Below are 12,598 nucleotides of genomic sequence, written 5' to 3' on the forward strand. Positions count from 1 at the left end.
AATAGGATTCCTTAAGGGGCGGGGGAAGAGAGAGAGGGGGGCCGGCCACCTCTCCTTGTCCTAATAGGACTAGGGGACGGGGGAGGCGCGCAACCCACCTTGGGCTGCCCCTTTCACCTTTCCACTAAAGCCCACTAAGGCCCATATAGCTCCCGGGGGGTTCCGGTAACCTCCCGGTACTCCGGTAAAATCCCTATTTCACCCGGAACACTTCCGATATCCAAACATAGGCTTCCAATATATCAATCTTTATGTCTCGACCATTTCGAGACTCCTCGTCATGTCCGTGATCACATCCGGGACTTCGAACTAACTTTGGTACATCAAAATGCATAAACTCATAATAACTGTCATCGTAACGTTAAGCGTGCGGACCCTACGGTTCGAGAACAATGTAGACATGACCGAGACACGTCTCTGGTCAATAACCAATAGCGGGACCTGGATGCCCATATTGGCTCCTACATGTTCTACGAAGATCTTTATCGGTCAGACCGCATAACAACATACGTTGTTCCCTTTGTCATCGGTATGTTACTTGCCCGAGATTCGATCGTCGGTATCCAATACCTAGTTCAATCTCGTTACCGGCAAGTCTCTTTACTCGTTTTGTAATACATCACCCCGCAACTAACTCATTAGTTGCAATGCTTGCAAGGCTTATGTGATGTGCATTACCGAGAGGGCCCAGAGATACCTCTCCGACAATCGGAGTGACAAATCCTACTCTCGAAATACGCCAACCCAACATCTACCATTGGAGACACCTGTAGAGCTCCTTTATAATCACCCATTTACGTTGTGACGTTTGGTAGCACACAAAATGTTCCTCCGGCAAACGGGAGTTGCATAATCTCATAGTCATAGGAACATGTATAAGTCATGAAGAAAGCAATAGCAACATACTAAACGATCGGGTGCTAAGCTAATGGAATGGGTCATGTCAATCAGATCATTCAACTAATGATGTGATCTCGTTAATCAAATAACAACTCTTTGTTCATGGTTAGGAAATATAACCATCTTTGATTAACGAGCTAGTCAAGTAGAGGCATACTAGTGACACTCTGTTTGTCTATGTATTCACACATGTATTATGTTTCCGGTTAATACAATTCTAGCATGAATAATAAACATTTATCATGATATAAGGAAATAAATAATAACTTTATTATTGCCTCTAGGGCATATTTCCTTCAGTCTCCCACTTGCACTAGAGTCAATAATCTAGATCACATCACCATGTGATTAACATCGATAGTTCACATCATCATGTGATTAACACCCATAGTTCACATCGCCATGTGACCAACACCCAAAAGGTTTACTAGATTCAGTAATCTAGTTCACATCGCTATGTGATTAACACCCAAAGAGTACTAAGGTGTGATCATGTTTTGCTTGTGAGAGAATCTTAGTCAACGGGTCTGCCACATTCAGATCCACATGTATTTTGCAAATTTCTATGTCAACAATGCTCTGCATGGAGCTACTCTAGCTAATTGCTCCCACTTTCAATATGTATCTAGATCGAGACTTAAAGTCATCCAGATCTGTGTCAAAACTTGCATCGACGTAACTTTTTACGACGAACCTTTTTGTCATGTCCATAATCGAGAAACATATCCTTATTTCACTAAGGATAATTCTGACCGCTGTCTAGTGATCTACTCCTAGATCACTATCATACTCCCTTGCTTAATCAGTGCAGGGTATACAATAGATCTGGTATACAGCATGACATACTTTATAGAACCTATGGCCAAGGCATAGGGAATGACTTTCATTCTCTTTCTATCTTCTGCCGAGGTCGGGCTTTGAGTCTTACTCAACTTCACACCTTGTAATACAGGCAAGAACTCTTTCTTTGACTGCTCCATTTTGAACTATTTCAAAATCTTGTCAAGGTATGTACTCATTGAAAAAACTTATCAAGCGTCTTGATCTATCTCTATAGATCTTGGAGCTCAACATGTAAGCAGCTTCACCGAAGTCTTTATTTGAAAAACTCCTTTCAAACACTCCTTTATGCTTTACAGAATAATTCTACATTATTTCCGATCAACAATATGTCGTTCATATATACTTATCAGAAATGTTGTAGTGCTCCCACTCACTTTCTTGTAAATACAGGCTTCACCGCAAGTCTGTATAAAACTATATGCTTTGATCAACTCATCAAAGCGTATATTCCAACTCCGAGATGCTTGCACCAGTCCACAGATGGATCGCTGGAGCTTGCACATTTTGTTAGCACCTTTTGGATTGACAAAACCTTCTGGTTGCATCATATACAACTCTTCTTTAATAAATCCATTAAGGAATGCAGTTTTGTTTATCCATTTGCCAGATTTCATAAAATGCGGCAATTACTAAGATGATTCGGACAGACTCTAGCATAGATACGAGTGAGAAACTCATCGTAGTCAACACCTTGAACTTGTCGAAAACCTTTTGCGACAATTCTAGCTTTTTAGATAGTAACACTACTATCAGCGTCCGTCTTCCTCTTGAAGATCCATTTATTCTCAATTGCTTGCTGATCATCGGGCAAGTCAACCAAAGTCCAAACTTTGTTCTCATACATGGATCATATCTCAGATTTCATGGCCTCAAACCATTTCGCGGAATCTGGGCTCATCATCGCTTCCTCATAGTTCGCAAGTTCGTCATGGTCTAGTAACATGACTTCCAGAACAGGATTACCGTACCACTCTGGTGCAGATCTCACTCTGGTTTACCTACGAGATTCGGTAGTAACTTGATCTGAAGTTACATGATCATCATCATTAGCTTCCTCACTAATTGGTGTAGTAGTCACAAGAACAGGTTTTTGTGATGAACTACTTTCCAATAAGGGAGAAGGTACAATTACCTTATCAAGTTTTCTACTTTCCTCCCACTCACTTCTTTCGAGAGAAACTCCTTCTCTGGAAAGGATCCATTCTTAGCAACGAATGTCTTGCCTTCGGATCTGTGATAGAAGGTGTACCCAACAGTTTCCTTTGGGTATCGTATGAAGACGCACTCGTCCAATTTGGGTTTGAGCTTCTCAGGTTGAAACTTTTTCACATAAGCATTGCAACCTCAAACTTTTAAGAAACGACAGCTTAGGTTTCTTGCCAAACCATAGTTCACACGGTGTCGTCTCAACGGATTTAGATGGTGCCCTATTTAACGTGAATGCAGCTGTCTCTAATGCATAACCCCAAAACGATAGTGGTAGATCGGTAAGATACATCATAGATCGCACTATATCTAATAAAGTACGGTTATGACGTTCGGACACACCATTGCACTATGGTGTTCCAGGTGGCGTGAGTAGTGAAACTATTTCACATTGTTTTAATTGAAGGCCAAACTCGTAACTCAAATATTTTACCTCTGCGATCATATCGTAGAAACTTTTATTTTCTTGTCACGATGATTTTCCACTTCACTCTGAAATTCTTTGAACTGTTCAAATGTTTCAGACTTATGTTTCATCAAGTAGATATCCCCATATCTGCTCAAATCATCTGTGAAGGTCAGAAAATAATGATACCTGCTGCAAGCCTTAATATTCATCGGACCACATACATCAGTATGTATGATTTCCAACAAATCTGTTGCTTGCTTCATTGTTCCGGAGAACGGTGTTTTAGTCATCTTGCCCATAAGGCATGGTTCGCAAGCATCAAGTGATTCATAATCAAGTGATTCCAAAAGCCCATCAGCATGGAGTTTCTTCATGCGCTTTACACCAATATGACTTAAATGGCAGTGCCACAAATAAGTTGCACTATCATTATTAACTTTGCATCCTTTGGTTTCAATATTATGAATATGTGTATCACTACGATCGAGATCCAACGAACTTGTTTCATTGGGTGTATGACCATCGAATGTTTTATTCATGTAAACAGAACAACAATTATTCTCTGACTTTAATGAATAACTGTATTGCAATAAACATGATCAAATCATATTCATGCTCAACGCAAAAACCAAATAACACTTATTTAGGTTCAACACTAATCCCGAAAGTATAGGGGAGTGTGCGATGATGATCATATCAATCTTGGAACTACTTCCAACACACATCGTCACTTCACCCTTAACTAGTCTCTGTTTATTCTGCAACTCCTGTTTCGAGTTACTACTCTTAGCAACTGATCCAGTATCAAATACTGAGGGGTCGCTATAAACACTAGTAAAGTACACATCAATAACATGTATATCAAATATACTTTTGTTCACTTTGCCATCCTTCTTATCCGCCAATCACTTGGGGTAGTTCCGCTTCCAGTGACCAGTCCCTTTGCAGTAGAAGCACTTTAGTCTCAGGCTTAGGACCAGACTTGGGCTTCTTCACATAAGCAGCAACTTGCTTGCTGTTTTTCTTGAAGTTCCCCTTTTTCCCTTTGCCCTTTTCTTGAAACTAGTGATCTTGTCAACCATCAACACTTGATGCTCTTTCTTGATTTCTACCTTCATCGATTTCATCATCATGAAAAGCTCGGGATTCGTTTTCGTCATCCCTTGCATACTATAGTTCATCAGGAATTCTACTAACTTGGTGATGGTGACTAGAGAATTCTGTCAATCACTATCTTATCTGGAAGATTAACTCCCACTTGATTCAAGCGATTGTAGTACCCAGACAATCTGAGCACATGCTCACTAGTTGAGCGATTCTCCTCCATCTTTTAGCTATAGAACTTGTTGGAGACTTCATATTTCTCAACGTATTTGCTTGAAATATTAACTTCAACTCCTGGAACATCTCATATGGTCCATGACGTTCAAAACGTCTTTGAAGTCCCAATTCTAAGCCGTTAAGCATGGTGCACTAAACTATCAAGTAGTCATCATATTGAGCTAGCCAAACATTCATAACATCTGCATCTGCTCCTGCAATAGGTCTGTCACCTAGCGGTGCATCAAGGACATAATTCTTCTGTGCAGCAATGAGGATAAACCTCAGATCACGGATCCAATCCGCATCATTGCTACTAACATCTTTCAACACAATTTTTCTCTAGGAACATATCAAAATAAACATATGAAAGCAACAATGCGAGCTATTGATCTACAACATAGATATGCCAATACTACCAGGACTAAGTTCATGATAAATTAAAGTTCAATTAATCATATTACTTAAGAACTCCCACTTAGATAGACATCCCTCTAATCCTCTAAGTGATCGCGTGATCCAAATCAACTAAACCATAACCGATCATCACGTGAAATGGAGTAGCTTTCAATGGTGAACATCACTATGTTGATCATATCTACTATATGATTCACGCTCGACCTTTCGGTCTCAGTGTTCCGAGGCCATATCTGCATATGCTAGGCTCGTCAAGTTTAACCTGAGTATTCCGCGTGTGCAACTGTTTTGCACCCGTTGTATTTGAACGTAGAGCCTATCACACCCAATCATCACGTGGTGTCTCAGCACGAAGAACTTTCGCAACGGTGCATACTCAGGGAGAACACTTCTTGATAATTAGTGAGAGATCATCTTATAATGCTACCGTCAATCAAAGCAAGATAAGATGCATAAAAGATAAACATCACATGCAATCAAAATATGTGACATGATATGGCCATCATCATCTTGTGCCTTTGATCTCCATCTCCAAACCATCATCATGATTTCCATCGTCACCGGCATGACACCATGATCTCCATCATCTTGATCTATATCAATATGTCGTCACATGGTCGTCTTGCCAACTATTGCTCTTGCAACTATTGCTATCGCATAGCGATAAAGTAAAGCAATTATTTGGCGCTTGCATCTTATGCAATAAAGAGACAACCATAAGGCTTTTGCCAGTTGCCGATAACTTCAACAAAACATGATAATCTCATACAAAAACTTATATCTCATCACGTTTTGACCATATCACATCACAACATGCCCTGCAAAAACAAGTTAGACGTCCTCTACTTTGTTGTTGCAAGTTTTACGTGGCTGCTACGGGCTTAAGCAAGAACCAATCTCACCTATGCATCAAAACCACAACGATAGTTTGTCAAATAGACTCTGTTTTAACCTTCGCAAGGACCGGGCGTAGCCACACTCGGTTCAACTAAAGTTGGAGAAACTGTCACCCGCAAGTCACCTATGTGCAAAGCACGTCGGGGAAACCGGTCTCGCGTAAGCGTACGTGTAATGTCGGTCCGGGCCGCTTCATCCAACAATACCACTGAACCAAAGTATGACATGCTGGTAGGCAGTATGACTTATATCGCCCACAACTCACTTGTGTTCTACTCGTGCATATAACATCAAACCATAAAACCTAGGCTCGGATGCCACTGTAGGGGAACGTAGTAATTTCAAAAATTCCTACGCACACGCAAGATCATGGTGATGCATAGCAACGAGATGGGAGAGTATTGTCTACGTACCCTCGTAGACCGAAGCGGAAGCGTTGATGCAACGTAGAGGAAGTAGTCGTACGTCTTTCCGGTCCAACCGATCCAAGCACCGTTACTCCGGTACCTCCGAGTTCTTGGCACACGTTCAGCTCGATGACGCTCCCCGGGCTCCGATCCAGCAAAGCTTCGGGGAGGAGTTCCGTCAGCACGACGGCGTGGTGACGATCTTGATGTTCAACCGTCGCAGGGCTTCGCCTAAGCACCGCTACAATATGATCGAGGTGGAATATGGTGGCAGGGGGCACCGCACACGGCTAAGGAACGATCTCAAGGACCAACTTGTGTGTCTAGAGGTGCCCCCTGCCTCCGTATATAAAGGAGACAAGGGGGAGGGGCTGGCCGGCCAAGGAGGGCGCGCCAGGAGAGTCCTACTCCCTCTGGGAGTAGGATTCCCCCCCCCCCAATCCTAGTTGGAATAGGATTCCTTAAGGGGGGGAAAGAGAGAGAGGGGGGCCGACCACCTCTCCTTGTCCTAATAGGACTAGGGGAGGTGGGAGGCGCAGCCCACCTTGGGCTGCCCCTTTCACCTTTCCACTAAATCCCACTAAGGCCCATATAACTCCCGGGGGGTTCCGGTAACCTCCCGGTACTCCGGTAAAATCCCTATTTCACCCGGAACACTTCCGATATCCAAACATAGGCTTCCAATATATCAATCTTTATGTCTCGACCATTTCAAGACTCCTTGTCATGTCCGTGATCACATCCGGGACTCCGAACTAACTTCGGTACATCAAAATGCATAAACTCATAATAACTGTCATCGTAACGTTAAGCGTGCGGACCCTACGGTTCGAGAACAATGTAGACATGACCGAGACACATCTCTGGTCAATAACCAATAGCGGGACCTGGATGCCCATATTGGCTCCTACATGTTCTACGAAGATCTTTATCGGTCAGACCGCATAACAACATACGTTGTTCCCTTTGTCATCGGTATGTTACTTGCCCGAGATTCGATCGTCGGTATCCAATACCTAGTTCAATCTCGTTACCGGCAAGTCTCTTTACTCGTTTTGTAATACATCACCCCGCAACTAACTCATTAGTTGCAATGCTTGCAAGGCTTATGTGATGTGCATTACCGAGAGGGCCCAGAGATACCTCTCCGACAATCGGAGTGACAAATCCTACTCTCGAAATACGCCAACCCAACATCTACCATTGGAGACACCTGTAGAGCTCCTTTATAATCACCCATTTATGTTGTGACGTTTGGTAGCACACAAAGTGTTCCTCCGGCAAACGGGAGTTGCATAATCTCATAGTCATAGGAACATGTATAAGTCATGAAGAAAGCAATAGCAACATACTAAACGATCGGGTGCTAAGCTAATGGAATGGGTCATGTCAATCAGATCATTCAACTAATGATGTGATCTCGCTAATCAAATAACAACTCTTTGTTCATGGTTAGGAAACATAACCATCTTTGATTAACGAGCTAGTCAAGTAGAGGCATACTAGTGACACTCTGTTTGTCTATGTATTCACACATGTATTATGTTTCCGGTTAATACAATTCTAGCATGAATAATAAACATTTATCATGATATAAGGAAATAAATAATAACTTTATTATTGCCTCTAGGGCATATTTCCTTCAAATGGATCATTTATGAGCTAACTTAGGTGAAATGGATCGTTTATGAGCTAACTTAGTTGAAATGGATCGTTTATGAGCTAATTTAGGTGAAATGGTTCGTTTGTGAGCTAACTTAGGTGAAATGGATCGTTTATGAGCTAACCTAGGTGAAATGGATCGTTTGTGAGCTAACTTAGGTAAAATGCATCATTTTAGAGCTAACCTAGGTAAGATGGGTCATTTTGGAGTGACCTAGGTAAAATGGGTCATTTTAGAGCTAACCTAGGTAAAATGGATCATTTTGGAGCTAACCTAGGTAAAATGGGTCATTTTAGAGCTAACTTGGGTAAAATGGATCATTTATGAGCTAATTAAGGTAAACACTAGAGAAACTTACCGTGATCATGGAGGTGTAGGAGCGGGCTGGCTCGTGCCGGTAGCTGGAGAAGGATAGTGCGATGCTTGTCTGGAGTTACGCTGCGCCAAAGATCATTTCCAATGTCTTGTTAGCATGATGACACTCAAATGTTAAGACTAACAAGGAATGTCCGTTCAAATTAAACTCATCGTGGTCCCAGGAGCAATCTCTGGCATTAGCGGAGCGGTCTGACCGGCCTTCTCGCGCACAGATTGCACATTTGGTTTTGACGACTCAGTCATACTAGTTAGTAATGAGACAAACACTACATAAATATTTTGGCTAATCTGCAGAAGAAACTTACCACAAGGAGCTCATACATGGCCCTTGCCTGCATGTCATTCCGTGCCCTCTCCTCCAACATCTTTGTCGTCCTCTCCTCCAACTCCCGCTGCCTCTCCGCCGCCTCCGCCAAAAGTTTCTCCATTCTATCTCTCTCACTCTGTATAGCAGCCTGCAACACCACTCCTCGTTAGCATTTGTAATCATTGATGGAAGCGCACACAATGTAATGGAGAAAGATAGCTGAGTACGTATAACTAACCTTGATGGCGAGTTGGACTAGCCGTTCATGAGGCCTTATCTCAGGAGCGGAGCTCGACTGGCACGCCTTGATCTCCGGGAGAGTGCTAGGACAACGGATAAGTCCATCTCCAATGGCTATCGAGCCATGGGACCTCTCGCCACCAGCTATCATCACCAGCTCTGGATCAATGGGACCCTGGCTCAGGTTAAAGTCCCCCCTTTCCTCGCCTTCCCTGATCTCTATATTTCACGAGCTTGTCGTGGGAGGAGATGTTGGTGAAGTTGTTTGGATTATCGAGGTCAGACGGAGAGAATGCCTTGACTTTCTTGTAAGAGGCAGTATGGGCCATGGCATAGAGGTCGTACACCTCTGGCACCTTATCCGCCTTATTGTAGCGTGCTTGAAAGAGAGAAACAAAGTAAATTAGTAATTAAAGGGCTCAAGCTAGCATGATGAATGAATTGCATGAATCATGAAGCAAACCACATACCAAGTTCCGCCCAAACTGATATAAGTTGGAGCTGCCTTGATGGTGTGGCACACCTTCCATTTGGGCACGTTTGTCCTTGGCCTCGTTGTGGACGGCTAGCCATTCTTTTGAGCACCACTCATTGACCAACACCTCCCAACAATCCATCCGATCCGCACACCATCTCGGAGGCGCCTAAGTTAGCAAATAGAAACTTGAGCGCTACGGCTATGAATTACTAAATGAAGGAAGTAAGTACAAGGCCTTAAGAATTACCTTCATGTACTGCTCCTTACTCAGGAACTTCTCGCGGCACTCCAGCTTGGTCTTCTTGATACCACGCAAGGCGTAGTAGTTTCGAACAGCCTGCACCCGTGCCTCGTGCCATAAGTTCTGTAGTAGGCGCTTGCAGACGTTATTGATAACATTTGCCACGTCCTCCTCGTATCCCTCCTCACACCTGTAGAATGTCTGCAATCAAATGAGACAATATTGATTAGTACAATTAATAACTAGCTAGTTGAAGATTTTTAATTGTGTAAAGGAGAAATTACCCAGAACTTTCTGATCGCCACGTCTGCCCTCGTGTCACACAAGACACTGTCGATAATCTCACCTGGCGGGGCCGGGGCAGCCAAGTAGTGCTCCCAGCTCAATCCAAGCTCTGGAAGCCGACCCTCACTAGGCAACATGACAAACCCCGGGAAGTTTTGCCGGCAAAGCACTCCAAGGATGGAGTTGGGCCGGCGGACTTTCTGATGGTGGTCGCAACCCCTGCAGCATGACAAGGCCAAAAGCATTAGATATTTGAAGAAACGTGAATGCAGAAGGTACAAAAAGATTGTTGCATTAGGCACAAATTAGCGAATGGAATGAAATGGTCTAATAGAAATTACCATTTGTTTGAACCAAGAGATGAAACCGGGATAGCCGCCTCCCTGCTTTGCGAGAAGCTCATACTCTTCGACGGAATCCTTTTGGATCACCGCTCCATACGAGAATATGGCGACGTATCGACTGTATGAAATATCCAGGAATAAGAGCAGTTCAAAGGAAATAGAAGTTGCGAAACAATGTACCGAGAACTTACTCGATGTACGGCCGCACTTCTGCCAGGTTGTTGAAGATATACAACGAAATGGTCCGCCATCGAACCGTCAGCATTGTACCGAGGCTTCGGATTATGCAAATGACGATTTTTGGCTTCGTAGTGTGCTGTCACAAAGTTTGCCGCCTCCTCAGTGATGAATGCCTCGGCCATCGATGCTTCAATTCTACGTTTATTTTTACATTTTTCTCGAAGCGTCTTCTGCATCCTCTCAATTGGGTAGCACCAACGATTTTGCATGGGCCCCCCAATCTTGCCTTGGTCGGGAGATGCAAAATCAAATGCTGCATTGGATTAAAGAAGCCCGGTGGAAAGATCTTCTCTAACTTGCAGATCAACTCCGGTGCCAACTCTTCCATTTCTTCTAGCACACTAGGTGATAGTTCTTTCGCACAAAGAACACGGAAGAAATAGCTGAGTTCTGCCAGTACTAGCCATTCATCCTCAAGGATGAAGCCACGCAACATCACCAGCATTACCCGCTCAATCCATATGTGCCAATCATGACTCTTGAGACCAAATATCTTTAATTTATCAAGACTCGCTCCCCTCTTTAGATTCGATGCATACCCATCAGGGAACATCAACTGCATTTTCACCCACAAGATAATTTCCCTCATAGCTGGCCTTCCAAGATTGAACCATGCCTTTGGCTTCGTCCAGTTCTGCTTTCCTTTCGGTTCTTTCATGTTTTGTAACGGCCTATCACATAGCGCCTCCAGATCGACTCTAGCCTTAGTATTATCCTTTGACTTCCCATCTATGCCGAACAATGTACCAAAAAGTGCCTCGGCAATATTCTTCTCAATGTGCATCACGTTGATATTGTGTGGGCAAAGGAGGTCTTTGAAGTAAGGCAGATCCCAAGCATGTCTTGTGAGTCCAGGCGTGTTCAGAATTATACCCCTTGAAGTACCCTGGACGCTCTGGATCTGGCTCGAGAGCGTTTAACTGATCCAGGGTCTGTTGGCATGTCAATGCAGGTGGTGCAGAGTTTTTGACAACTCTACCTCTGATGAAGTTCTTCTTGTCTTTCCCGAACTTATGGCGAGGATTCAGGAACTGTCTATGCATGTCGAAGCAAGAAAACTTGCGACCGGCCTGAAGCCAACGAAACTCAAGAGCTCCCTTGCATGTGGGGCACGGGAACCTTCCATGAGCACACCAGCCAACGAATAGCGCATACGCCGGCAAGTCATGCGTCGAGTACATGTACCAGACACGTATTATGAAGTTCCATTTGCTATAGGCGTTGTATGTCTTGAACCCATTATCCTAGTCTTCTTGCAATTCGTCCTTAAGCGGCTACATGTACACATTCATATTTTTCCCCGGATAGTTGGGCCCTGGAATTATCAACGTCAGGAAATTGTTCTTTCTTTGCATAATCTGTCCAGGGGGAGATTGAGTGGAAAGACAAATATGGGCCAACAACTGTATTGGGCTGCCATCAGACCAAACACACTGAACCCATCCGTGCTGACGCCGACTCGAGGATGCCTCGGATCTGCCGCTTTGTCATCATGTAATTCATCAAACTTCTTCCACGCAACACCATCCGATGTGTGTACCATCATCAGATTCCCATCTGCATCTAGTTCGGTTCTTTTGCCCATTTTGTGCCATGTCATATGTCTGGCCGTCTCTTCAACCTTGAAAAGACGTTGAAGTCTTGGTACGATTGGCATATACCGAAGAACACTAACGGGGATTTTGGTCTGCGTCTTCTCACCCATACCGTTGTCTACCATAACATACCTGGAAGACTTGCAAATGGGAGAATAGTTCAAGTCCGCATATTGAAGCCTAAATAAGGCACATCCTTTCTCACAGGCATGTATCTTCTCATAGGGCATCTTCAGTGCACGGAGGATTTTGTCTGACTGGTACAGGTTTGCAGGCATTACATGGCCTTTGGGTAGAAAGCGTCCAAATACTATCATCATTGGGTCGTAGCATTCTCTGCCCAAGTTGAACTGAGCCTTCAGAGCCATTACTTGTGAGACGACATCCAACTGACAAAGCTCAGTGTGCTCGTGGAGCGGACGTTTTGA

This window comes from Triticum dicoccoides, chromosome 1A, assembly GCF_002162155.2.
Source record: "Triticum dicoccoides isolate Atlit2015 ecotype Zavitan chromosome 1A, WEW_v2.0, whole genome shotgun sequence".
Taxonomy (NCBI): Eukaryota; Viridiplantae; Streptophyta; class Magnoliopsida; order Poales; family Poaceae; genus Triticum; species Triticum dicoccoides.